Source organism: Chiloscyllium plagiosum, unplaced genomic scaffold (assembly GCF_037043375.1).
Source record: "Chiloscyllium plagiosum isolate Xiang-an unplaced genomic scaffold, Cpla_swu_hap1 HiC_scaffold_43, whole genome shotgun sequence".
Lineage (NCBI taxonomy): Eukaryota > Metazoa > Chordata > Chondrichthyes > Orectolobiformes > Hemiscylliidae > Chiloscyllium > Chiloscyllium plagiosum.
Window position 1 is genome coordinate 11,274,586 of NW_028270181.1, and position 26,058 is coordinate 11,300,643.

Sequence of the window (26,058 nt, forward strand, 5' to 3'; positions counted from 1 at the left end):
GCTGGCAAATGGGACTAGGTTAGGTCAGAAAATCTAGTCAGCATGGACAAGTTGGACCAAAGGGTCTGTTTCCGTGCTGTACATCTCTATGACACTAAACTAACACAAACAATTAGTTTCAAAACAAGTGAGAGTTACTCTCCAAACCTGCACATTCAGTTCAGTTAAGGCCCTGCATCCCACAGAACAATCCAGGGCCCCAGGGTAACAATGCATGGTCCATCTTCTGCATTGAGATTGTGAGGACTCTTCCAATTGTGCTCATTTTGTTAACACCAGTGGAACCCACATATCATTGAATGCCTATTTCTTATGCAATGTTTTCAGCCTGTTATCAATGGTTCATCCCAAAATATTTACAACGTTCACCATTTTTCATTATCAAAAGTGCAAAAACTCCACGAAAGCTAGTATCCTGTCACCAAATCACCCTGCATAGTACGCGACACTGACCCAGCTAGCTCAAAGACAGCTCTTGGTGTGAACAGAACCTGTAACACTCCTGTTTATACCTGTCATCTAAGGCTGCTTGAATGGACCACATTAACAGCTCCAATCAGGGAACCCAAATTCTATGAGGTCCACCTGGCTGACCTTGTTCCAATCACTTGAAAAATAATTTAATTTGCACATAAACTGAACTGTACAAATTGTGTCAATCATGGTTCAGGAGCTCTCCTGCCTCAGAGACACAAGGTTCAAGTCACACTCCAAGAGGAAGATTTTACTGCTCTCCCCTGTCACAGGTTTGATGGGAAATTCAATAGGATCATGGGGGGGAGAGCTGGGGAGTGGAAAGTCTGTGTCAAGCATTCAATGCCTGCTTGAAAGACCCAGGTGTCGAGAAGAAGGGTACCCACTGAGAGCCACCTCACTGCCTCCTCCAAGATCCATTTTCTGCCATTAATGACCCAGAAGTGGTTCATGGCCAACCTAGGCTTTGGCTGGGTGTACTACCAGCAACCACCCTTTCCCCAAAGGCACTGCTGAGCTGCCAGCATTTGACTGTCAACAACGCAGCATACAACTCCTGCTACAGCTCAATTTATTCATCTCCAAATCCACACCCATGCATATAACAATTAAATCCATCTATGACATCAAGTGGTACTTTTCAACAAAGAAAGCAAAGGAACCTATCGTGTTGTCCAATTGCATTGGTTCATAGAAGATTTTACCTTTGTGGTTGTAAAGATAATTTTTAATAGAAAGTTAAAACCGAGTCTAACCATAGAAATTTGGGTTGACCTCTCCCAATTTGTCCCAAAGTGAATAATCTATCCGAGAGTTTCTACACCAAGACTGGCCTCTATCAGGACATGGCAGGTCTCTTTACCCAAACACAACCTTTGCAGGACGTTCCATTCAACAAACAAATCCAGAACATTGGAATTCTTCACATCCCATCGATCCAACTTCCTTTTCAAACAAAGAGCACTTGACCTTCAATCAGCCATCATCTCTGGAATATTTACATGTTCACTAAACTATGGGACTAAAGTGCACTTTAACATTTAACATCTAAAGTCTGCATAGATCATACCCATAATCTTCAGTCCAAGTTTAATGGTTTGCTTACATATTTTTAAAAATATTTTAATTGAGCATTCTGTATTCCAGATTTACAAAATGATGCTTGCCCCATGCTTTAGCATCTAATTCCATCTTTGTCCTTTCTTTGGAAAGCATGCTGACAAACGCAAGTCTTTTTTTGAAGTGTGGATTTAAAATGTATTAGAATATGTTGACAGGATTGGCCACCCTTTTGATCTGCATAACTTGTTTGAACTTGTAAATCAAATACCTTTTTCTTTCACAACGTTATCAGCCTGTCAATGATTCTTCCCAAATCTTTTACAACTTCTACCACTGGAAACCCATTCATAAAATGACATTCTAGAAACATTTGTTTTTGCCAGTGAGGGCACACATTATCCATGATTTAACTACAAAAATCCATCTACCCTGTATAAATCTCTAACAAACTACTTAAGGGAACAAATAACATTCATAGGAAAAAGTGAGGACTGCAGATGCTGTAAGGTCACCCCTCAATCTCAGATGCTCCACGAAAAACAGCCCCAGCTTGTTCAGCTTGTCCCTATATGTCAAATCCTCAAACCCTGGCAACACCCTTGTAAATCTTTTCTGAACCCTTTTAAGTTTCACAACATCCTTCCGATAGGAAGGAGACCAGAATTACAAGCAATATTCCAAAAGTTGCCTAACCAATGTCCTGTACAGCTGCAACATGGCCTCCCAACTCCTATACGCAATGATCTGACCAATAAAGGCAGGCATACCAAATGCCTCCTTCAGTATCCTATCTACCTGTGAGTTCACTTTCAAGGAACTGTGAACCTGCACTCCAAGGTCTTTATTCAGCAACACTCCACAGAGCCTTACCATTAAGTGTATAAGCCCTGCTCTGATTTGCCTTTCCAAAATGCAGCACCTCACATTTATCTAAATTAAACTCCATCTGCCACTCCTCAGCCCACTGGCTCATCTGACTCTTGGACCCCCCCAACCCAGGGAAAAGACGACTCAACCCATGCCATTCATGATTTTATAGACCTCGGTAAAGTCGCCTCTCAATCTCCGATGCTCCAGGAAAAATAGCCCCAGCTATTCAGCCTCTCCCTATAGCTCAAATCCTCCAACCCTCGCAACATCCTTGGAAATCTTTTCTGAACACTTCAGGTTTCACAACATCCTTCTGATAGGAAGGAGACCAGAACTGCACACAAATATTCCAAAAGTGGCCTAACCAATTACCTGTACAGCTGCAACATGGCCTCCCAACTCCTATACTCAATGCTCTGACCAATAAAGGAAAGCACACCAAATGCCGCCTTCACTATCCTGTCTACCTGCGACTCCACTTTCAACGAACTATGAACCTGCACTCCAAGGTCTCTTTGTTCAGCAACATTCCCCAGAACCTTACCATTAAGTGTGCAAGTCCTTCTCTGATTTGCCTTTCCAAAATGCAGCGCCTCACATTTATCTAAATTAAACTCCACCTGCCACTCCTCAGCCCACTGGTCCATCTGATCAAGATCCCGTTGTAGTCTGAGGTAACTGTCTGCTCTGTCCACTACCCCTCCAATTTTGGTGTCATCTGCAAACTTTTATCAGCTACCAGCAGTTTTGTTCTTTTAAATATGTTGTTGCACAATTCAGTCTTTAAAGGGCATTTGTCGCACTTTTTTCCCCAAATGAATATTTCACGAATTCTTATCATTGTTTTGTCTTCACTTCATGATGTTTGAAAACCTTTTGCAAAGTTGCTTTGACCCCTTGTCAGAATCCACATGACATCCACATGGTCTATAACCTGGTCAAATAAACCTGTTTGACTGCAACCTGGTGTAGTGCGACATCCGATTTTGGAACACCGATCCTCCTGCTCCTCAGATGCTGCCTGACCTGCTGTGCTTTTCCAGCACCAGACAAATAATATTCATATGATGGTGACAGGACAGAAGGGCTCATTTAGCAAATGGAGTCCTTAACTAAATCCCTGGAAAAGTATCTCAGCTAACACCACAGCTATTTGACCCTACCAGTCTTCTTTCTTCAGGGAATGCAGAAATAAAATTGTATTGATTGCATTTTTTTAAAAAAACCCAGCAGAGTGAATGTATGAAAAATCTGATTGGACGTAATTTTCAGGTTGACACTTTACCATGCAACATAGTTGGAAGGAATTAAAGCAAGCCCACAGTGTTTTTTTATTTTAAAAAGATAAAACTCAGGACTGTTTTCTGTCACAAATTTGAAAAGCTGCTTTTAAAACTTCCCCAACGTACTGCTGTCTACAAGAAGCTCAGTCAAAGGTGTAATGGCTTCGAAAAGCAGATGGTGATAAAGACAGGCTGAAGGAGGAAATTTCAGAATTCAAAGCCAGGATATCTGAAGGCACAGGCACCAATGGAGTAATGAGGAGAAGGGGGTTCTCGGATAGTTCTAAGGCTGGGAAGAATAGAGTTTAGGAAAGATGAGCCCAAACAGGGATTTGAAGACGAAGCTTGCAGACAATAAAAGTATTGTGGACCAGAAACCACTGAAGGTTAAAAGAATCGAAAGGGGTAATGAGCAAGTGGGACTTTCAACTCCAACATGATGGGAGGTGGAGTAGAGGTGATCCGTTTCAGCTAAAGAAACAACTGTGCCCAGCAGTGTTTCAAAGCTGTGAAATACAGAGATCCAGAGTTCTTATAAAAATCACATTTGGTTTCCTGCTCTGTCATCTCTGCTGAAGGCCAAAAATAAACCTGCCCAAATATTCAAATTGAAACTCCAAGCTCACTACAGCTATCCACGCAAAGAATTAGAAAATGTAACATTTCAGTTTTATTCTCCGTGGTTATTCATTCTTCCTCTTTGACTGTCTCTGTTCTACATTTGCACAACCAGCAAGAACCTGAAAGAAAGAACCTGATGTTCTCTAGCGCCTTTCATGACCTCAACATGTGGGCCAAAATGTATTGTACTTGTAGAAACATGGGAAGCATGTTTGCTAAATTGTGCACAGCAAGCTCCCAAAAATGGTTGGGTGGTAAATGCTGACAGCATCAGGAATAATTCCCCCATTCTGTTCAAAATAATGTACTAGATATTTCCTGTCCACTTGACAGAGCTGAGGAGGTGTCAGATTAACGTCACGATGTTTAAAGTAAGGCTGCACTAGAGGCAACACCACCTTCTAAGAGTCACACCTAATGCATATGTACAACATTGCAATGTGGCTTTTAAACTTGTGTCCAGCAGCGATGCACTACATATTAGAAATAAAATGTAAATACAGTCACCTGGGCCCAAGGAATGCAAGAAAATTTGAGAGGAGCCCTTGACAGAGTAGCTTTCTAAAGTGGTGACCACGTTTGGATTTGGTCTTGATCTTTTTCCCCTGTGTTTTCATAGGCCTTATGTACTTCACGGTCATTTGCCCAGCTCTGTTCTCACTTAAGTGGCTGCCCTTGCAGTCCTGCATAGACTCAATCTCAGCACTTTCCTTTTAATTTTCTGGCAGAAGGCTATTTTTAATCATGCTGAAATCACTCAGACTGTGCATTACAGCAAATCACTGGCATTAAAGTCCATCAATTTCCAAGAGATAATGGCCTTAAGATACAGCAAAGACAACTTGTGGTTTAACGGTTTAAAAGTGCATCAAGAATTTTGCAGCTTTTACGTTACAGGCAGTGATTCGCCAATGGTGGGAGGTCACAGATACCGCACAAATGTATGGAGTAAAGTGGTCATTTCTAATGCGGGTCCCCCTAGCTCCTGCAATGGGAACAAACGCACTGTTTTCGGATAGCTTCAGTTGGACATTATTTACAATCACGGTTTCATCCTACTCCTCCCACCAAGAGTTTTCTTCCCCCAACTGGGGAACGTGCCGTTATTTTCCATAATAAATCTACAGACGTCAAGCACAGAGATATTGGTCAGGTAAATGACCATTGTTAACATTTTCTGCAAATGGTAAACTAATCAGCTGTTAACCAGAATCCATGGAGTAAGACAAGGTTAACAGGTCAGAGTTGAGGGGTCATGCTGTCATGCTAACTGTCATACTTGCAGAAAGAAATCCACTAGAGAGAAAACAACTTGTGTCTCTTCCAGGAGTCAGCTTTAGGCCGATTAGTAGCACAGAGTTAATAAACAGAAAGTTCTGGAAAAATTCAGCAGATCTGGGTCCATTCATGGTGAGAGTGAGTGAGCGCGCGAGAGAGCGAGGGCGAGAGAGAGAGAGAGAGAGAGAGAGAGAGAGAGAGAGAGAGAGAGAGAGAATATTTTGGTTCCAATAGTAGTTCTGAAGGACAGTCACATTGGACACAAAACATTTATTTTCTCTCTCTCTCTCTCTCTCTCTCTCTCTCATATTATATATTATATATATATATATATATATATATATATAGATGCTGCCAGATCTGCTGAGGTTCTCCTGCAATTTCTGTTCTTCAGAACTGTTACTGGACTCAAAACATTAACTCTCTCTCTCTCTCCACAGATGGTGTCAAATCTGCTTGAGTTTCTGCAGCATTTTCTATTTTTATTTCCAACGTTCGCAGTATTTTGCTTTTATTATAGCAACACAGAGTGACTGGTTGCTTCAAGTAGAAACACATATTTTCATAATTGCCAGTTGCTAAAGAATGAGCGTAGGAGGAGATGAAGTGTGAGGGTTAACTGGATCACCAAGCCCCCATTTTGAAATCGTACATTTCTCTCCAAATAGAATCAATGTATGATTTCATGGAAAATGACAGAAGTCGCTGCAATTTGGGGAAGGGAAATGAGTTTGGCTGCAGCCCCAAAGTGAAAGATCCCTGAACTGATCCAGAGCATCAATGAAAATGTATTTCTCAAGAAACAGCCAAACCAAAAACTGATTACAAGTCATTGTTAAGTCGCTATTTGTGCGAGCTTGCAAATTGATTGCAGTGTTTCCTACAACAGGGACTACCCTCCAAAAGAGTACCATAGTTTGCTATAAAACACTTGTCCTGAGGTGATGGAAGGTTCCATATAAATGCAAAAAATTTATTTTCCAACCTCCCCAACAACTTTTTAATTTCAAAAAAAGTATAATATTTATGCAAGTTCATTACCAAACATTTCCCCTTGCAAATTAAAAGAACATTAAATAATATTCTGAAATGAAAACAGAAATTGCAGATAAAGCTCAGCAGGTCTGGCAGCATCTATGGAGAGAAATCAGAGTTAATATTTTGGGTTCAGTGACCCCTTCTCAGAACTTCAATGAATAATATTCAACCTGTCTCCATAAAGCACTATCTCTTGCAGGAACCACAATATGACTGTCAACGTACAGTTGCCAGCGACCTACGGACCACAAGGCTGCTTGCGCATTAGAGAGAGATGATGGTGTTGGTTTAACCCGAGGGTCATCATGCCTCAGGTGAAGGAGAGATTGAGAAGGCGTCTCCTTCATTTTAACCTCAGCCGGTGTGAGAATTGAACCCACGCTGTTGGCATCAGTCTGCATTACATGCCAGCCATCCAGCCAATAAGGTAAACAACTTATTCACACGATATATTCCACTTCAAGCATGCAGCCCAAAGGCAAACTCTTTCAAATTGAAAATTAAAGAACTTGCAATAGAAGTACACTTTTTGCCACACACCATCTTCAACTCTGTGGTTCCTCAGAGGTTCAATACACTTGACATTTATAACGTATATTCAGTGGAAGGCTTCCAGCCAGAGGGATGTGAAAGATTCCCATCCCTGGGTGTACAAAATCTGAAAAGCTAAAGGTCAGAAGTCACAACACCAGATTATAGTCCAAGAGATTTATCTGAAATCACAAGCTTTCGGAGCGATGCTCCTTCATCAAGTGAAGAGACATTATAAATGTCAAGAATATTGAAATTATGTCGAGGAACTGCAGAGTGGAAGATGGTGCATGGTGAAAATTTTATTTCTATTGCATGTTCTTAATTTTCAATTTGAAGTCTCTCTCAGTTTTCTGAAGTAGTAACAAAGAGAATTGCTGAGGGCAGAGCAGTGGACGTGATCCATATGTACTTCAGTAAGGTGTTCGACAAGGTTCCCCATGGAACACTGGTGAGCAAGGTTAGATCTCATCCAATACAAGGAGAACTAGCCATTTGGATACAAAACTTGAAAGGTAGAAGACAGAGGGTGGTGATGGAGGGTTGCTTTTCAGACTGGAAGCCTGTGACCAGTGGTGCGCCACAAGGATCAGTGTTGGGTCCACTGTCTTTAGTCATTTATATAAATGATTTGGATGTGAACATAGGAGGTATAGTTAGAAAGTTTGCAGATTACACCAAAATTGGAGGTGTAGTGGACAGCGAAGAAGGTTACCTCAGAGTACAATGGCATCTTGATCAGATGGGCCAATGGGCTGAAGAGTGGCAGATGGACTTTAATTTAGATAAAGGCTGCATTTTGGAAAGGCAAATCAGAATAGGACTTTGACACTTAATGGTAAGTTCTTGGGGAAGTGTTGCTGAACAAAGAGACCTTGGAGTGCAGGTTCATAGTTCCTTGGAAGTGGAGTCGCAGGTAGGTAGGATAATAAAGAAGGAGTTTTGTATCCTAGCCTTTATTGGTCAGAGCACTGAGTATAGGAGTTGGGGAGGATCATGTTGCGGCTGTACAGAACATTGGTTAGGCCACTGTTGCAATATTACGTGCAATTCTGGTCTCTCTTATAGGAAGGATGTTGTGTAACTTGAAAGTATTCAGAAAAGACTTACAAGGATCTTGCCAGGGTTGGAAGATTTGAGCTATAGGGAGAGGCTGAGTAGGCTGGGGCTGTTTTCCCTGGAATGTCAGAAGCTGAGGAGAGACCTAATAGTGGTTTATAAAATCATGAGGTGCATGGATAGGATAAATAGACAAAATCTGGGTGGGGGAGTCCAGAACGAGAGGTCATAGGTTTAGGGCAAGAGGGGAAATATTTAAAAGGGATCTAAGGGGCAACGTTTTCATGCAGAGGGTGGTGTGTGTATGAAATGAGCTGCCAGAAGAAGTGGTGGAGGCTGGTACAATTACAACATTTAAAAGGCATTTGGATAGGAATATGAATCGAAAGGATTTAGAGGGATACAGGCCAAGCACTGGAAAAAGGGACTAGATTAGGTTAGGATATCTGGTCGGCATGGATGAGTTGGATCAAAGGGTCTGTTTCCATGCAGTCCAGCTCTATGACCTGATGAAGGAGCTGTGCTCTGAAAGTTTCTGATTTCAAACAAACCTGTTGGACTATCAACCTGTGACTTCTGATCTTGTTCACCCCAGTCCAACACCAGCACCTCCACATCATGAAAAGCTGTAGACAGTACCCTTTCCCCATGGAGTCTCTGTAGCCCCAAGCATTAGTGCATCCCTCAATACAGGGTCCTGGACCTTGGAAGGCTTCAGTCTGCAATATTTGGTCAAGGACAAATCGTTGTACTGGAAGACCAGCAACTTTCACACAGAATGTCTTCTTTGAACTTCAGTCTTTGTTCAGCTCCGGTTAATATTAGTCTCAGTGTGGACAATTCACAGAGTTTTGCATCATGGAACTGCTCAGGATAAATCTTGACAAAAACAGCTCCAGACCTCAAAAGGCACATTCCACAAGGAGGTGGACAAGAAATCCAGGAGCTAACATTTTATAAATCCTAGGTTAAGCATTAGCATAAAGAGATCGGCACACAGTATTAACATCAAAGGCATGATGACCAACAAGTACTGGTGAGTGTAAAATAGCAGAAATACTTTTCTGAGAAAGCAAAAAGCAGAGATAAACAATATGATGTCAAATTCAGAGGGAAATGTAGCAACTGCCATTTACATAGACACAGCTGTGTTCCGCTGATGGTTTGTTGATAATCTACAGCCTAGCAATACAAGCACTGGCAGACAAATATGTGCAGGAACGTTCTTTGAAAAAGGTGTGGTTCTGCCAGGTAATCTGACACCCATTTGCATTGAGAAGCCACACAGTGCAGAATAGGCAACTAGTAAATTGTCACTGCCAGTCAAAGTTTTGCTGGTGAAGGGAGTTCTGGTTTCACGTGTAAAGATCATAGCACCGTACAAGGCAGTGCTTTCCAAACATTTTCTCCACGGTGACTTCATTTCAAGGTTTATACATTGTTGGGAGCCCTCAGTAAGGAATGAGAGAGTTGGGGTTGGGGGTGGGGAGTGCTGCAAAGATAGGGGTCATAGGGAGCACAGTAACTTGTTTAGGGTTCCATATTGGTTCAGAAGCCGGGGACCCCAGGATTCCAGTTCACAATCCCACCTGAGCTCCTAACTCTTCACTTTTAGAAACAGGAACAGGAGTAGGCCATTCAGCCCCTTGATAACAGTGTGTGGTTGGACTCTTTATACCTGCCTTTGGCCCATTTTTCTTAATATTTGCTTAACAAAAGATATCTCCAATTTAACCCCAGTGTAAGGCTTAAAATAGTGAACACTTTCTTTTAGTCATGTCGCAAAGTGTTGAAATGTCAAGGTCTTCCCAGCACAAGTTTGAAGTCAGAGAACTATATAATTGCTGCCATGTTACTTCAAAAGAAATGTGGGCATTCCATTCTGTCAGATGATCCAACCTGACAATTACGTTATGAAACTTTTGACAAAGGTGGATTTGTTTATTTGATGAAGAGGCCTCTGCCTATTTGAACCTGACACCACTTCCACCTTCCACTTGCTTTACTTGGTTCCAATCGTTTGCTTTCATCACCCAGTCTCCGCCTTCTTCCACGTGGCTAAACTCGCTCTCACGTAGAACAACCTCGCCTTTGACTTCTCTCACTTTGGCCCAGTGTTCTTGAGGGAAGTGTTATAGGTCAGAGCTACCACTGCCTTTTCCAGGACAGAAATGAAAATAAAAATTCTTGCTTTAATCACTCAGGTCACATCCCTCACCTTGAGACACAGGCCAGGAGATGGATGGAATATTGTCCTCTTGCCTGGTTGAGTACAAGAACACCTTGGACAAAACAGTGCATTGTTTACCACTTTCAATATTCACTCACTCCCCTTAAGTACAGTTACAGCAGAGGGTACCATCTACAAATCCACTGTAGCAGTTCACCAAAGCTCTGTCATCAGCACTTTCCAATCCTATAACTTCTACCATCTGGAAGGACAAGGGCAGCACTTGCAAGGGAACACCTGCAACCGCAAGTTCCCGTCCAAACTTCACACCATCCTGACTTGGAACTATAATTGCTGTCCTTTGAATATTGTAGGATCAAAACACTAATTCCCTTCCGAACGACATGATGGAGGCCACGAGAACTACAATGGCTGAAGAAAGTGGCTGACTGACACCCAGTCACGCACATGGAGGAAACAACAACAAATACCTGATTTTCCAGCAACACCCACATCCTGTGCAAACTTAATTTTTTTTTCCCAGCACATTGATGACTGTCTCCCATGTTGTTTCCTGTTTTCACCCCAAACTGGAAAATATAATCAGATTTGTTTCTCTACTCTGGCCCCTAGAGTGTACTCGTGACCTTCTGACTCAAAGGCAAACATTCTACTCACGAGAACAAGATCTTCTAATGAAGAGCCAACTTGAAAAATTAACTGTGGTTCTCTCCTACCGATGCTGCCTGACTTTTGAGTATTTGTGGCACTTTAAGCTTTTGTTCACACCAACCACCGTGTGTAGGGTCAGTTAGTTCAATTAGTTGAACGGCTAGTTGGTGATGCAGAGTGACTCTAAACAGGGTGGGTTCCAGTTCCTGCACTGGCTCAGGTCACCACAACAACTTCCCTTCTCAACCCCACTCCTCCCCCGAGGTGTGGTGACCCTAGAGTTAAAGCACCAACAGTCCTGCCTCAGAGAGAGAGAGAGAGAGAGAGAGAGAGGAATCCTACAGTCTGGTTAGCCTATGGTAACTTTACCTTTACAGTGAGTCAGAGCAGACACATCCCTCAAATAAAGACAAGCTGATTGACAGTGACCTGTTTGCAGTACTGGCTGAGGGGAGAATGTTGTCCAAGATACTGGAGAATTGCTAAGGAGTGCCAGGAGATCTGTAACACACTCTTGAACCATGAGACAAGGTTGAACAGCATTCAGCTGCCAACACCATGAAGAGGGCAGTGAAATGTTCTCTTAGTCCCTATTGTTCCCTGTCTTTGTTGGATTCCGAGTGGCTTCCTCCTGTTTCTGTGTAGTAACAACAGACTTGCTGCAACGTTACAGTTTCTCCATCTGAGGTAGTTGCAGGTCTGTTTCAATTGATGGGACAGAGTCCAGGAGGAGTAACCTCAATATTTTCAGGTGACCCCAGGGAAGACTTGAAAATCATTGGCCTGGATCAAGTATTGAAGATTCAGCTAATATCGAAATTCTTTCGTCATGCACAGACCACAATTAAGACAAGTTCAAAAAAAGGAATTTGTTTCCACAACAGTAGGTAAAATGGGAGCAAATCCTGTTTGTTGTTCACAACTTTGGGACAGTGCGTGAACACAGTTCCAGGAGAAGTGTAAAGAGTGGATTTATAGCACAGATTCATTTTAAAATGTGGCGTTGGGCCACCAGCCAGCAGTCATACTTGCAACATTAAAAGTAAACATACAAGAATTACTTCAGTGCTTAATGGTGAGTTGACTGAATGTGCAATTGTCTGACACATGCAGCCTCTTCAATGACCCGATCTGTAGAAATTTCCACTCACCCTTGCAAGCTTGTGGTGAGGGTTGGAAAATACTGACATGTCTCCAGTGGTTTAAGTTTGGTCTGTTCTTTCATTCCTGAACCTACATATAATATTGACCGTCTCATGAAAAAGCAACACTCAGTCAGTGCAATGCACTTACACACCTTAGCGTCCTCTCTGCTATTACTACATCATCTACAGAAAAAAAATCCAGACAATGCAAAGCATTCTGTATGTGCCCAGTTAAAATGAGATCCCTCATCTTTTCAAAAACACAATTAATCAGTTACACTACACATGGTGGGAGGGAGATATGCCAGTTGATTAGAAGATGCTGTGGAATAATTCCAAAAGCAAGGGATTCAATTCCCATCCCACGCAAGGTAGACTTAGGACCTGCCTCCTTTCCCTGCCTCGAGGGTGGAAAGCAATGGCAAAAATCACCGCAAATTAAAAACGCAAAGAGAAACAGCTCAGGATGAAGCATTAACAGACAAAATGCTGAGGACCTGGCTTCAGGCAGAATGCACGTGTTAAATTTGAATTTGGTTTTACTGTCACATGTACTAAAGAACAGAAATACACAAGAATACTGAAAAATGTACAATGTGGGCATTCCCAGTACTGTCTCAGATACAAGGCTACCTAGGTACCAACTGGAAAAGTAAAGAAACAAAGTTAAAAGTTAAACATTACAATTCTTTTTAGTATAGAGGGAGGAATCTATTGATAATACATTTTCCAAAAATATCCAGTCCCTCCCCCACCGACGCTCATTAGCAGCAGAACAAGCTGCAGAAATTCACCAAGGCTCCTGAGTCAGCACTTTCCAAATCCACGAACATTTCCATCTAGCAGGACAAGGGCAGCACATATATGGGAACATCACCCCCTGGCAAGTTCTCCTCTAAGCCACTTACCTTTTGGAATGATCCCGCCTTTCCTTCAGAGTCAAAAGATCAAAATCCTGAAATTCCCTAACAGTAGTGTGGGTACACCTACAGCCCAGGGACAGCAGTGGTTCAAGAAGGCAGCTCACCGACACCTCAATGGCAACTAGGGATGGGCAATAAATGCCCAGCCAGTGACACCCACATCCCATAGGTAAATACAGAGGATTATCCAAATGACACGGGCAGGGAATATTTTGTTCGGATAATCGAATGTTCAGATAATCGAATGCTGGATAACACAGTTCAGTCACGCATTGGGATCTTGCGATCTTTTTCAGGTTATCCGAATTTTGGATAATCGATGTTCAGATAATCGAGGTTCCTATGTAAACAAAATGACTCTCCCTATCAATGGCATGCACTTCCTGGATTATATGTATTAAGCTTATCTCTTGGGTCACACAGAAACGTAGGACTAAATGTAGACAATTTGGACGCACAAACCTATCATGCTGATCCATATTTTAATTCCATCCATTCTTACTTCCTTAGCCTTTAGTTCAATAGAATTTTACCAAACAAAATTTGAAGTTTTGATTGTCCCATGAATCCTCTCTGTTTTCTAATGAGAGGTTGGTCCATAACTCCACCACCCTGTGTGGATGGAATTGTTATCGAAGCGAAACTGAAGAAGGTATCATACCAGGACTGCATTATGGTCTGCGGTCACCAAGTGTCATTACGGTGGTCCCTCTAACTTCCGAAAAACAGACGAAACATTAGGAAGGGTTGATCAAACTTTCACCAAACAGGACTGAAAGGATGGGGGGGTAATTCCTGAGTGGCATTGTCAGCAGAGGAGAGTTGAAAGAGCGAGGAGTCGAAGATAGGGCACAGGAACTGAGCTTGTGAAGCATTCTGCTTCTCCACAATACAAGAATGATTCACGCAAAATGCCAGGGTGAGGTTTCAATTCACTTTGGTTGGAAGCTGACAGGGGAGACCTGGCTGATGTTTTTTTTCTGCTTCTCGATACACGTGCAGAGATGTCAAGGTCACACGTAATAGTCGATTGCATTCCCAGCTGAGGCCAGTACTGCCCAGGTCAAACCTGGAACTTGCCTGATCTTTGTGTTTCATGAAAACATTGCTCAGTCCACTGACCACATAACAGATCAAAACAAAAGCTAGAAGATTATTTCAATCAGCTACTTGCATCAGAGAAATAAACAGGATCAGTTTTAGGAGAGAGACATTATTCCAGAACAGGGGGTGATTTGGGGCTGAATTCAACAGTCTTCCATGGTTTACTCAACGAGCAAAAGTATTTTTGAGATGGCAACAATTTTCTTGTGTGAAATACCCAAAGCATCCATTCCAGGCCAGAAATCTACCACCTCTTGAAAGGTGAAATTAATTCACCAAGTGTGGGGCATTCAATGGGGCATCAGATATAGATTTTGATAGAAGTGGTGCGAAGAGGTATGGGTAAAAGGCAGGAGATTTGCACTGGTTAATAGAACTAGTGTGGGCTTGAGGGGCCAAATGGCCTCCTTCTGCGCTGTAACCATTTTGTAATTCTGTGATCCACCCGTGACTCACAAGGTATTACCTCCTGTTGCGCTCCTAAAGTTAGATAATGTTGCATCTTGTCCTGAACACCAAGAGACTTCCATAAGGTTGAGGAGAGAAGTTGGTTGGAGCAACATAGTGGTGGGTTTGCAGGGTCTCAAAGCCACTGATTAGCTTCCCATCACTTTCTAGCAAATTTGTTGATAAGTGGTAAGCACGGGAACTTTTCACTCTATTAAATCCTACTTCTCAGTTTTCCTAGTTCTGCCAGAAGCTACAAGGCCAACTAAAGACCCAAACCATTAGAAAGGCTTCCTGTTCTTGGTCAGCACCAGAGACAACAGAGAAAAGCCTTACTTCTACCATTAGTATGTTTTAAAGGAGTCTGCTCTTATTATCTCATTGCAAGGAAAAGTTTAATTTTAGTTATTCCTTTTTCAACCTGCTGCTCCCACATCCGATCAGATCAAAGGCTCATAAGGAAAGAATTTCAATAGAGGGAAAAGTATATCACTTCAGGAAACTGGGATATTTTCCGACATTGTGAGAATGATGGATTGTAACAATTGGTTTTCTTTTTCCTTCGTTTGGTGCTTTAAGTCTTGTTTAATTTGCATTGTTAGTGCCATTTTAGAATGGAAGTAAGGGGTATATTTGGCATTTTTTGGGAATTTTTCACCATGGCAGCACAGTGGCTCAATGGTTAGCACTGTTGCTTCACAGCGCCAGGGACCCGGGTTTGATTCCACCCTCGGGCAACTGTCTGTGTGGAGTTGGCATATTCTCCCCGTGCCTGCATGCTGGGTGCTCCCACAGTCCAAAGGAAGTGCAGGTTAGGCGGACTGGCACAGCTAAAATAATTGCCCTGTTGTGCCCAGGGATATGTAAGGTAGGTGGGTTAGTCATGGGAAAACGTGAATGATTCGGGAATACATGGCACATGGTCTCCTTTCAGAAGCGGTAATTTTTCATTCCTTTTAACGCAGACACTATAATCAAGAGACAAGACTCAGAGTGCCATCAGTGGAACCAATAATTTCCATTAAAATTAATATTTACGTCCACTCTATTTAGTTAAAGATTATTGCAATCAAAATATCAGAAAAGAAGAAGCAACAAAACATACAACTAAACACTCATGCTGACCATAATTTCAAAATTATGATAGAACATGACTTACTAGGTCAGGCCACTTAAGGGATTCTCTCACACACTCATTCTGCAGCCTCTCGGTGCTGAGGGCTGCACTAAAGCTGGGAATAGCTGCTGCAAAGTGGCGATGGGGAAAAGCCACGTTAAAGGCCTTCTTGCCACAGTTTACGGAAGGGGCTGGAACCTGTGTAAAATCCTTCAGACTGGATGCACCTGATACCATATGCCATGAAAGATATACGCAAATAAACCAATAATGGAAAGTCAAAAAGCAGCAAGACCGATGGACCAACAGTGGTAGTGACAGTGACCCAAGCTACTGTCTTGCCAAGACAGGTCCAAATCCCACCATTGCAGCTGGTGAAATTCAAATTCATTAACAGAAGTTTAGAAAACGTGAACATAATGCTAATCTCTGTTACGGTGACCATGAGACTACCATAACCTGTCGTAAAAATTCACCTGGTTCACTAATGTCCTTTAGGGAGCTGCTTGCATAGAGGTAATGTCATTAGATTAATAATCCAGAAGTTCAGGCTAATGATCTGGGGACATCGGTTCAAATCTGACCATGGCAGATAGCTACATTTGAATTCATCTAACCAGTCACGTTTCCTGGAAAAACCCAACTGGTTCACTAAAACTTATTTGGTCCTTTAGTGAAGGAAATCTTACCATCTTTATCCAGTCTGACTTACACATGACTCCAGACATATAACAACGTGACTGACTCCTAAATGCCCTCTGGACAATCAAGGTTATGCAATAAAATGCTAGCTCAACCAGCAATGCCCATGTCCCATGAACAAATATCTTCTAAAAACAATCTTTACCCAGTCTGACCTAGACGTGATACCAACTTCACAGCAACATTCTTAATTCTTAACAGCCTTCTGAAATAACCAAGAGAGCCACTCAGATCAAGGGTTTGATAACAAACACTAGCTTTTCCAGTCTACCTCCCATGAAACAATAAAGAAATGGTATGTGGCAACTCCAAATACTAGTTTGGAACAAACAATCTGTATTGCACTTTATACAATGTCAAATTTGAACTGTTAGGTGGTACACTTTTACAAATATTATTGAAAATATATTTTTGGGAAAAATACTTCCTGTTGGGTTAGATAAACAAGCATCAAAGTAACAATCCTCCTACACACATCACTCTTCAGGGAGAATGGCTCCATATGCACCACAATCCCTTTGGGACATTCCACAACCTCCCTACCATTCCACAACCTCCCTACCATTCCACAGTCAGCACTGACCAAGTTGATGAGCTGTAGAGATGGTAGGCAAGAGGACAGAGGACAGATTTTGTCCTCATCCCAATATCCCCGGAGTAACTACATATCCATTAAACAAAACAGGAATCTTGACTAATTTTATTTCCCTGTCTGGAATTTTGGGGCTAAGGGATAGTGACAACCTCAGAGTCCAAGAGCTCAGCCACTCTCTGTTTGACTGAAAAGGTTTGAAGGGTGAGAGTAGACATTCAGCCAAACCAGCAATATTCACCCAGAAGGTCTTCAGTTAAAAAAAAAGACCATTGCAGTTTAGCAAAAAGACCATTGCAGCTTAGCAAATCAGTTTGAACCAAGTCTGGCTGCTACTTTCCTTTGGCAATTCAGCAGAATAACCAAACTCTTCCAGCTCAAATAGTTTTGCTCCATCTATTAAAAACAGACAGAAAATGCCTGATAAAAAAGTAAATCTTCTCCATTGCAGCAGAAACATTAACGGTTTGTGTTATGAGCCTGAGAGAAGGGAATTACCAATTGTGGCCACGTTGTGAGAACAGTTTTAACAGTCTAACGTATGTACATTGAAGGGATAGGATAGCACAGAAGGTGTTTGGTATGCTTTCCTTTATTGGTCAGAGTATTGAGTACAGGAGTTAGGAGGTCATGTTGCTGCTGTACAGGACACTGGTTAGGCCACTGTTGGAATAATGTGTGATTTCCTTCCAATCGGAAAGATATTGTGAAACTTGAAATGGTTCAGAAAAGATTTACAAGGATCTTGCCAGGGTTGGAGAATTTGAGCTATAGGGAGAGGTTGAATAGGCTAGGGCTGTTTTCCCTGGAGGGTTGGAGGCTGAGGGGTGACCCTATAGAGGTTTATAAAATCATGAGGAGCATGGATAAGATAAATAGACAAACTCTTTTCCCTGGGGTGGGGGGGTCCAGAACGAGAGGGCATAGGTTTAGGGTGAGAGGGGAAAGATAAAAAAAAAGACCTAAGGGGCAACTTTTTCACGCAGAGGGTGGTACGTATATGGAATGAGCTGCCAGAGGAAGTGGTGGAGGTTAGTACAATTGCAATATTTAAAAGGCATCTGGATGGGGATATGAATAGGAAGGGTTTGGAGAGATATGGGCCAGGTGCTGGCAGGTGGGACTAGATTGGGTTGGGATATTTGGTCGGCATGGACAAGTTGGACCAAAGGGTCTGTTTCCGTGCTGTACATCTCTATGACACTATGAGTGACAAAGTAAATTGTAAACAATGGTACCTCAAGACATGAGCTGCATGACCACATGAGCTTCTACAAATGAAGCTCTTGACTGACAGAGTTTCTGTTAATGTTCAGCTCTGCTTCTTACAAGGGAGCCAAATATTTTTAGCCCAACACAAAGTGGTGCTTGTCAAGACACATTCTACAACATGATGAACTGTCTCTCTGGCAAGTGATTCTTGGTTTATTACCTTTATGATTGCAGCCTGGCTTTGAACTCGTTCATACCTGCTCTGAACAGAGGCAAGAACAAGCTGCACTGGTCCTAACCAGTTCTTTTCAACAAAACTAACTATTTTCTAACCTTTAAGGAGGTCAGACCTAGGAATATTTTAAATTATAAATGACCCTTGAAATATAGTAATATCCTGTGGACAATCAAAGGTAATAACAGAACACTTAACAGCATTGAAGATGGCCATTCAAGTCATCAAAGTTATGTTAGCAACTGCAAGAACAGCTTAGCTCATCTAACTCCCAGCTAAATATTTCCTGTCCAGTTTCCACACAACAAGCTCCCAAGAACAGCAATGTAGTAGACAACAGGTAATCCTTTTCTGTAGTATTACTGGGGAAATAGATATCGGTCATGGCATTAAGGAGAAATACATACCAAAAGAAACGCGAATGCTGGAAATCAAAAACCAAAACAAACTGCTGAAAAAAACTCAGCAGGTGTGGCAGCATCTGTGGTGAGAAATCAGAGGTAACATTTGGGGTCCAGTGACCATTCTTCTGAACCTGTACAGTTTTCCCAGGGTTTTCTGTTTTTGGCACAAAGGAAAACTCCCTGCTGTCACTGTCCAGGTGGGGTTTATTCAATTCATTTCAAAAGCTCTGATTGAATTGGTCTCCATCACCTTTTCAGTGCATTCCAGATACAACTAACCTCACGGTATAAAAAAAGTGTATCATATCATTTTGGCTTTGGCTCTTTTGCCATTCATTGGTTGTCAAGCCTTCTGCCAAGTGATTTTTATCGCAACTCCTCATGCCTTTGAATACCTCAAACAAATCTCCTCTTGACCTTCCCTTCTCAAAGGAAGCCAGCCCAGTTTCTTCAATAGATCCCTGCAACTAAAAGATCCCTCATTCTGGAAATATTTTATCAATCTTTTCTATAACCTCTCCAAAGGTTTTATATCCTTCTTAAAATATGGTGCCCTGAATTGGATATACTATTGTTGGTTCAGTAGAGTCAGAGACAGAGCTGCACAGCATGGAAACAGACCCTTCAGTCAGACTCATCCTTGCTAACCTAAATTAATCAAATCCCATTTGCCAGCATTTCGCTCATCTCCCTCCAAACCCTTCCTATTCATATCCCCATCCAGATGCCTTTTAAATGTTGCAATTGTACCAGCCTCCACCACTTCCTCTGGCAGCTCATCCCATACACGCACCACCCTCTGCTTGAAAAATCTGCCCCTTAGTTCCCTTTTAAATCTTTCCCCTCTCACCATAAACCTATGCCCTCTAATTTTGGACTCCCCCCCCCATCCCAGAAAAAAAGACCTTGACTATTCATCCTATCCATGCCCCTCACGATTTTACAAACTTCTAAAAGGGCATCCCCTCACCTCTGACACTCCATGGAAAATAGATCCAGCCTCTCCCTATAGCTCAAACCGTCCAACTCTGGCAAATGTAATTTAGGACAGGAACTCAACCATCCTTATCTGGCTCTGGCCTGCAATGACTCCAAATTCAGAGCAATGTGGTTGACTCTTAATTAGAACTGACATGGCCTAGAATCCCACTCAGTTCAAAGGGGCAACTAGGGATGCACAACAAATGCTGGGCTAACAGGGCATGAATAAAGTTGAGGCTGATCCAATGTTTTATAAAAGATCCATACCACCCAGTGTGAGGTGGAACTGGTAATTCCATTCAATAACTTTCTGTTTAAAATGAAACCAGCAGGGCAGGCCTACACCATAATACCCTGAAGGGGCTGGGTGTGTTTACATAGGCTGTATGACCTCCCCAATTCGTCACACCCCCTTCAAAGACTCATGCTGTATAACTCATGCAGAGTGGTAGAGTTCCTACCTCTAGGCCAGAAAGTTCAGGTTCAAGTCTCATTTGCTCCAGAGGTGTGTCATAATGTCAAAATAAATCTGTAACTTTTTAAAAAATTAAAACAGGAGGACAGACCAACTCCTTAATACCCTGAAGGTGCTAGATGTGATAATGCTGGAGACTCCCCTCTCCATCCCAGTTGCTTTGAGGTTTAATACTGTCATTAAAAACCTTGAGGATCTTGTGATAAATCAGTAGTGGACCTATCTCTTGGCCAGAAGACTTCAGTTATCACGGTCATACATCTAATTAGGTTGATTTAATTTTTTTTCTCTCTCTCTCTCTCTAAAACATGCTTCTCACTTGTTTATCAAGTAGGATTGCACCAGAATGCATTCTCAAGGTAGGACCAGACTGTGAGGAAATAATAATCAGCAGTTTTACACGCACACAGCCTTGCAGTTTAGTGTTCAGAGGGGACTGCAGAATTCTCAACTAGCTCAGCACTGGGATTTTACACTACAGGCTGTTGCCACTTGGCTATCCTAGACTCAGGAATTCAGTGAAAAACGTTCCCCCCCCCCCCCCCCCCCAGAGAGAGAAAAGTGTAGTCACTCTGGATTTTTTTTAAAAATGGAAGAGTTTCAAGCAGGCAATGGCTAACACAAGAACTGCAAGGGAACAGGAGATCTGGCAAATTGCCTGCTCCTTCGAGTTTCGAACGTCTTGTATTCACTGGGTTACAGATTCCCACAGCAGCACCCCCGCCTATCGGAGGAGAAACAGAGCCCATTTTCAAACAAGGGGCTGCGATCTTTAGCGAATGTGCCATTGCTTGCTGGGGGAGGAAGAACGAAGCATTGAGCACTGACTGATACGTCGTTTCGGGGAAGAAAACAAATCAGATTTTGATCGGAAGGGTATTTTCTCCTACCTGCAAACACGCTCTGCCCGCACAGCAAGTTCCACAACCTTCTTGCTCCTGTGAGTTCACCCGCCCTGATCTTTTTCTTACACACACTCTCTCTCTCTCTCTCTGTGTAAACTAAAATAGGCGTCAATCTATTCCGCTGACCTTCTTTCTCAATACCACACGCCCATCGCAACGTCAGAAGCTAACGCAACAAATTAGACTTAGGAAACGATGACATGTGGAGTGGTTTCAGCCGGAGCTCTGATATTTTCTGCATTGTAATGTTGCACAAGGAAGTGCAAGGACTTTATTTTAAAAGATTAAGGGATCTCCGAGAGGTTGTATCGGGGAGGTAACGTACAAAAATCCAATCCACAGCGTCACTCCCCTTCTCCTGAACCCGTTTCCGCGTTAACAAAAAAATTGTAACAAGTTGCTGTACTGAAGTTGCTACATTACAGATAAAACACCCCGCTGCAACATGGAAATCTATGCATAAAATTGCTGGTCGATGGGAGATAAGGACCCACTGAGTCACAGCTCGTCCGCAAGCTTTAATGGCAATGAAGTACTTTGTCAAGTTCGTGTTGCAGCAATTTACTCAAACTGTGCCCCTTTTGTATAATACTGAAACAAAAGCTGGAGATCTGAAACAAAAATGGATGCATCCTCACAGCATGGTAAGGGGATGCTCTGCCAATGGCTTTAAGAAGCTATAGAGAGCTGTGAACTCAACCCAGTCCATCACACAAACTAAACTTCCATCCATTGACTCCCTCTATATCCTCACTGCCTTCTGAAAGGCAATCAACATCATCAAAGACCCCTCTCACCTCGGGTAATAATCTCTTCCACTTGACAGATGATAAAAAGCTCAAATGCACATACCATCAGATTCAAGAACAGCTTCTTATCCGCTGTTATTAGACTTCTTAATGGACCTCTCAAATTTGAAATTTAATGTTGATCTCACTCTTTTGTGCACCTTCTCTGCAGCTGTAACATTGTATTGCTCACTCTGTTCTATCACCCTAATGCACTTTGTTTGGTTTGATCTACCTGTAGTGCATGCAAAACAAAACTTTTCACTGTACCTAGGTACGTGTGACAATAATAAATCAAATCCAATCAAAATCAAATAAAACAAAGCAGAAATTGCTGGAGAAGGTCAGCAGGTCTGGCAGCATCTGTGGAGAGAAAAACAGATAACATTTTGAGTCCAGTGGCCCTTCTTCAGTTCTGTTTCTGTTTCTCTCGCCATAAATACTGCCAGACCTGCTGAGTTTCTCCAGCAATTTCTGTTTTTATGTTCCTTTGTAACAGATGCAGATGCAGTCCTCACTTTGTACGGAGGGCTTTCTGATGAGAATTCCTAATGAAGGGCTTTTGCCTGAAATGTCAACTCTCCTGCTCCTCGGATGCTGCCTGACCTGCTGTGCTTTTCCAGCCCCACACTCTCGACACTTACAGCAAGCAGCAATGTGATAATGAACAGAAAGCAGTATTGTTGTTTGGGAGCTAGAAAACAGCCAGATCTTTTATATCCACTTGACATGACTAAAGGGTGATAGGCATCTGGCCTTCATTTGACTGGCAGCACTTTCAACAGTGCAATTTGTACAAGTTACAAAAGACACTCCATTTTAATGCATTGGCAGAAATTCAAGGTGGAAACACCAGTAACCATCCACAAAGGATTCAAGATCTTGAAATATTATCTGGATGGCAAGAGGCTAGAAATTGTGGTGGGGATAAAGGATTTAGATCCACAGATACATGACTCACTAAATGCTGATTCACTAATTCAAAATGTAACAAATACAGAAAGCAGGGAGCAAAAAGTGTCCTTCCAGTCAGGGGTAGGCAATTAAATTCAATATTGGGAACACTTCAAACCAAGTATGCGTGACAACCAAATGATCAAACTAGTCTTAGAGTGCAAGCAAACTTTTCTCAACGTTTCTCATAAAAAACCAACAAAGTATATCTTCACTTGTCAAGAAAGATCAGTTCCCTTGACACAGTAGACCTCATTCTGGATTAGTGGTGCTGGAAGAGCACAGCAATTCAGGCAGCATCCGAGGACAGTAGACCTCATCAGAGACACACTATGGTTACAGGCGTATACTGTACACACCATCCACCGAATACAATGCAACTTGCCAAGTTTGCTTTGACAATATTGCCTCGCCTTGCAGCCATGACCAACAAGAACAAAAACAGCAACAAAGTCATGGGGACGTTATTACGTTTAAATGGCACAAGTTATGACTTGCAGATGACCTCCACTTCCCCATTACAGGGTCAAAAATTCCCCACCAACATCATTTTAACACTGATAATAGTAGAAGGGGTTCCTCAGTTCACAATAAACATTCACTACCATCATCTCAGAGGAACTAGAGGTAGAAAATAAACATGCTTCTGCTAATTTGCACTTCATACATTAAACATTTTTTTCTTTAATAAAGGAAGCCAGCTGTTATGATCTAATCTTGGAAATGTGTAAGCATCTATCATCTGGAAATACCACTGCATAGTTGCAGTAATGAAATTGTGTGTGATTAAAGGGTTGCATTACATATTACAACACTCCTGCCGTAATAAGCAATGTAGCCTCGATTTAAAGTTAGCAGTGTCAATATTTGTTGTGGAAGGGTAATAGTCTACACAGGAAGAAGCATACTTGGTTCAAATGTTGAATCTGATTTCAGATTAGCCCTGACTGTTGGGATGACAGATTCCCGCTCAGTTTTCACTCTGTAGGAATCTCTTAGTGATGTGCATTTCAGTAGCAATTACTTGTTCTAATGGTTCAATGAGCACAAAGTTCTGACCCCATCAAGATCATCCAGAGAGCTTCAACTGTAGTTCATGTGCTAAGTAGAGCAACTCATAAAACGTATAGTACAAATTCATAAAATGCACAGTACATATTCATAAAAATCATCATGCTTAGTTTATGGGGAACATAACTGTATATACTCCACAAACACCTGATGAAGGAGCAGCACTCTGAAAGCTAATGCTTCCAAATAAACTTGTTGTATTATAACCTGGTGTTGTGTGATTTTTAACTTTATAGGGAACATTTTACTTGTAATCCAGCATCACCTTTATCTTCTCACACAAGTGCAGAATCCCTACGTGTGGAAGCAGGCCATTCGGCCCGTCAAGATCACATTGACCATCTGAACAGCATCCTACCCAGATGCACCACTGTAACTCTGCATTTCCCCTGACGAATCCACCTACATATCCCTGGACATTGTGGGCAATTTAGCTTGGCCAATCCACCTAACCTGCATCTCTTTGGATTATGGGAGGAAACCGGAGCACCCGGAGGAAACCCACGCAGACACTGGGAGAATGTGCAAACTCCAGACAGTTGCCTGAGGGCAGAATCAAACCTGAGTCCCCAGTGCTGTGAGGCAGCAATGCTAACCATTGAGCCACTGTGCCACCAAGATGCAGCAGCTGCTTTGATATCTCTTCCCTTCTCACTGACCAAATAAAACTGATTAACTTGTACTTCAAACAAATTATATATTCACTTTTCTTGATATAATATCTTCTATACTGGGGAGGCCAAATATAGATTGATTGCCAAACATCAATGTTCAGTTCACAAGTGTGACTCCAAGCTCCTGGTCATTTAATTTTTCTGTTTTCCTTGTGCCTCTCTTTGCTGACCCTCCTGCACTGTTTCCATGATGCTCTGCATAAGCTGAGGGAATAGCACCATTTTTTCAACTGGGCTTTTTACAGCCTTCTGGACTCAGCAACAAATTCAATAATTTCAGATCATAGTGACTGTCCCCACACATAATGATAAGCTACTGCTTCTGCAGTCATTTTAAGCTCAGGGTAGTTGAAATAGAGTTCTGCCACCAATCTTCATTTCAACTGTTTTAAACAGCATATGCTAAATTGGTTAGACAGCTCTTGTTGCGACACTCTAACAAAAACATAATTAGAAGGTGAATGGAAACTTATAAGAAGCGAACAGAAATGTATTAAACCAAAGTAACAATATCCAGGGTGATGCAATGCCATCTCATCTCTAAAGGCCTCTATCATGCCAGATTCTTCCTTTCTATGCTGAATCTAAGAGTCTGTCTAGTTATCAGTGGCAGAGGATAGACCCACTGGCACCTAGCCAGCAGAGGAACTTATTCTACATAACAGCAATAGATACAGGCTACATTGACTAATCAGACATAATTGCTTACATCCATCAGGAGCCTGCTTTGTCAACTCTGGCCCCATTAAGGTCCAAAATGAGAATCCTAATTCTTACTGAAGACATTGTGACATTATCAGATTGGGTCAAGATTAATACAATGTCACATTAACTCTTTCAAAACCATTATTTTTACAACACCTGTCATCTTATTATAAATCTTCCAGTTTGTATTTTCCTCTTTCCCCTGTCTTTCTCTTTGTTATTAGCTTAAAACCTGTTAAATTTTTCAGCTGTGAGGCAATGTTACAAACCTAAAATTTTAAATCTGTTTTTCAACCAAAGCCGCTCCCTGGACAATTGCTCCATATTTATTCTATCTGTGGCTGCACAGGATTCAATTTTACAAGAAATTGAATAATATAAAAGTAACCTTGCGATTGTGTTCCTGAAAAAGGTGGTTTCATTGTGAATAAAATAATTAATGTTAGGAACTGCCTCCAAAGGGTTCTGATTGCTTATGTGAACTTCAAAGAATTTGGTATATGTCACATCACGGGATTGGCAATAATGAAAGTAATGTCACTTTTTTTTAAGAATTCTATAGCTCC

At 41.9% G+C, this 26,058-nt stretch overlaps 1 protein-coding gene across 2 annotated transcripts in view; it reads right to left on the reverse strand.

Annotated features, from left to right (window-relative positions):
* The window catches only part of LOC122541888 (annexin A4), a 77,682-nt gene extending 56,256 nt beyond the window's left edge, over positions 1–21,426 (reverse strand). For both annotated transcript variants that reach the window (XM_043679055.2, XM_043679054.2), the window contains exon 1: positions 21,286–21,426. The gene's annotated coding sequence lies outside the window, so the exon portion shown is untranslated. The remainder of the gene's footprint in view (positions 1–21,285) is intronic.
* Positions 21,427–26,058: the final 4,632 nt, after the last annotated feature.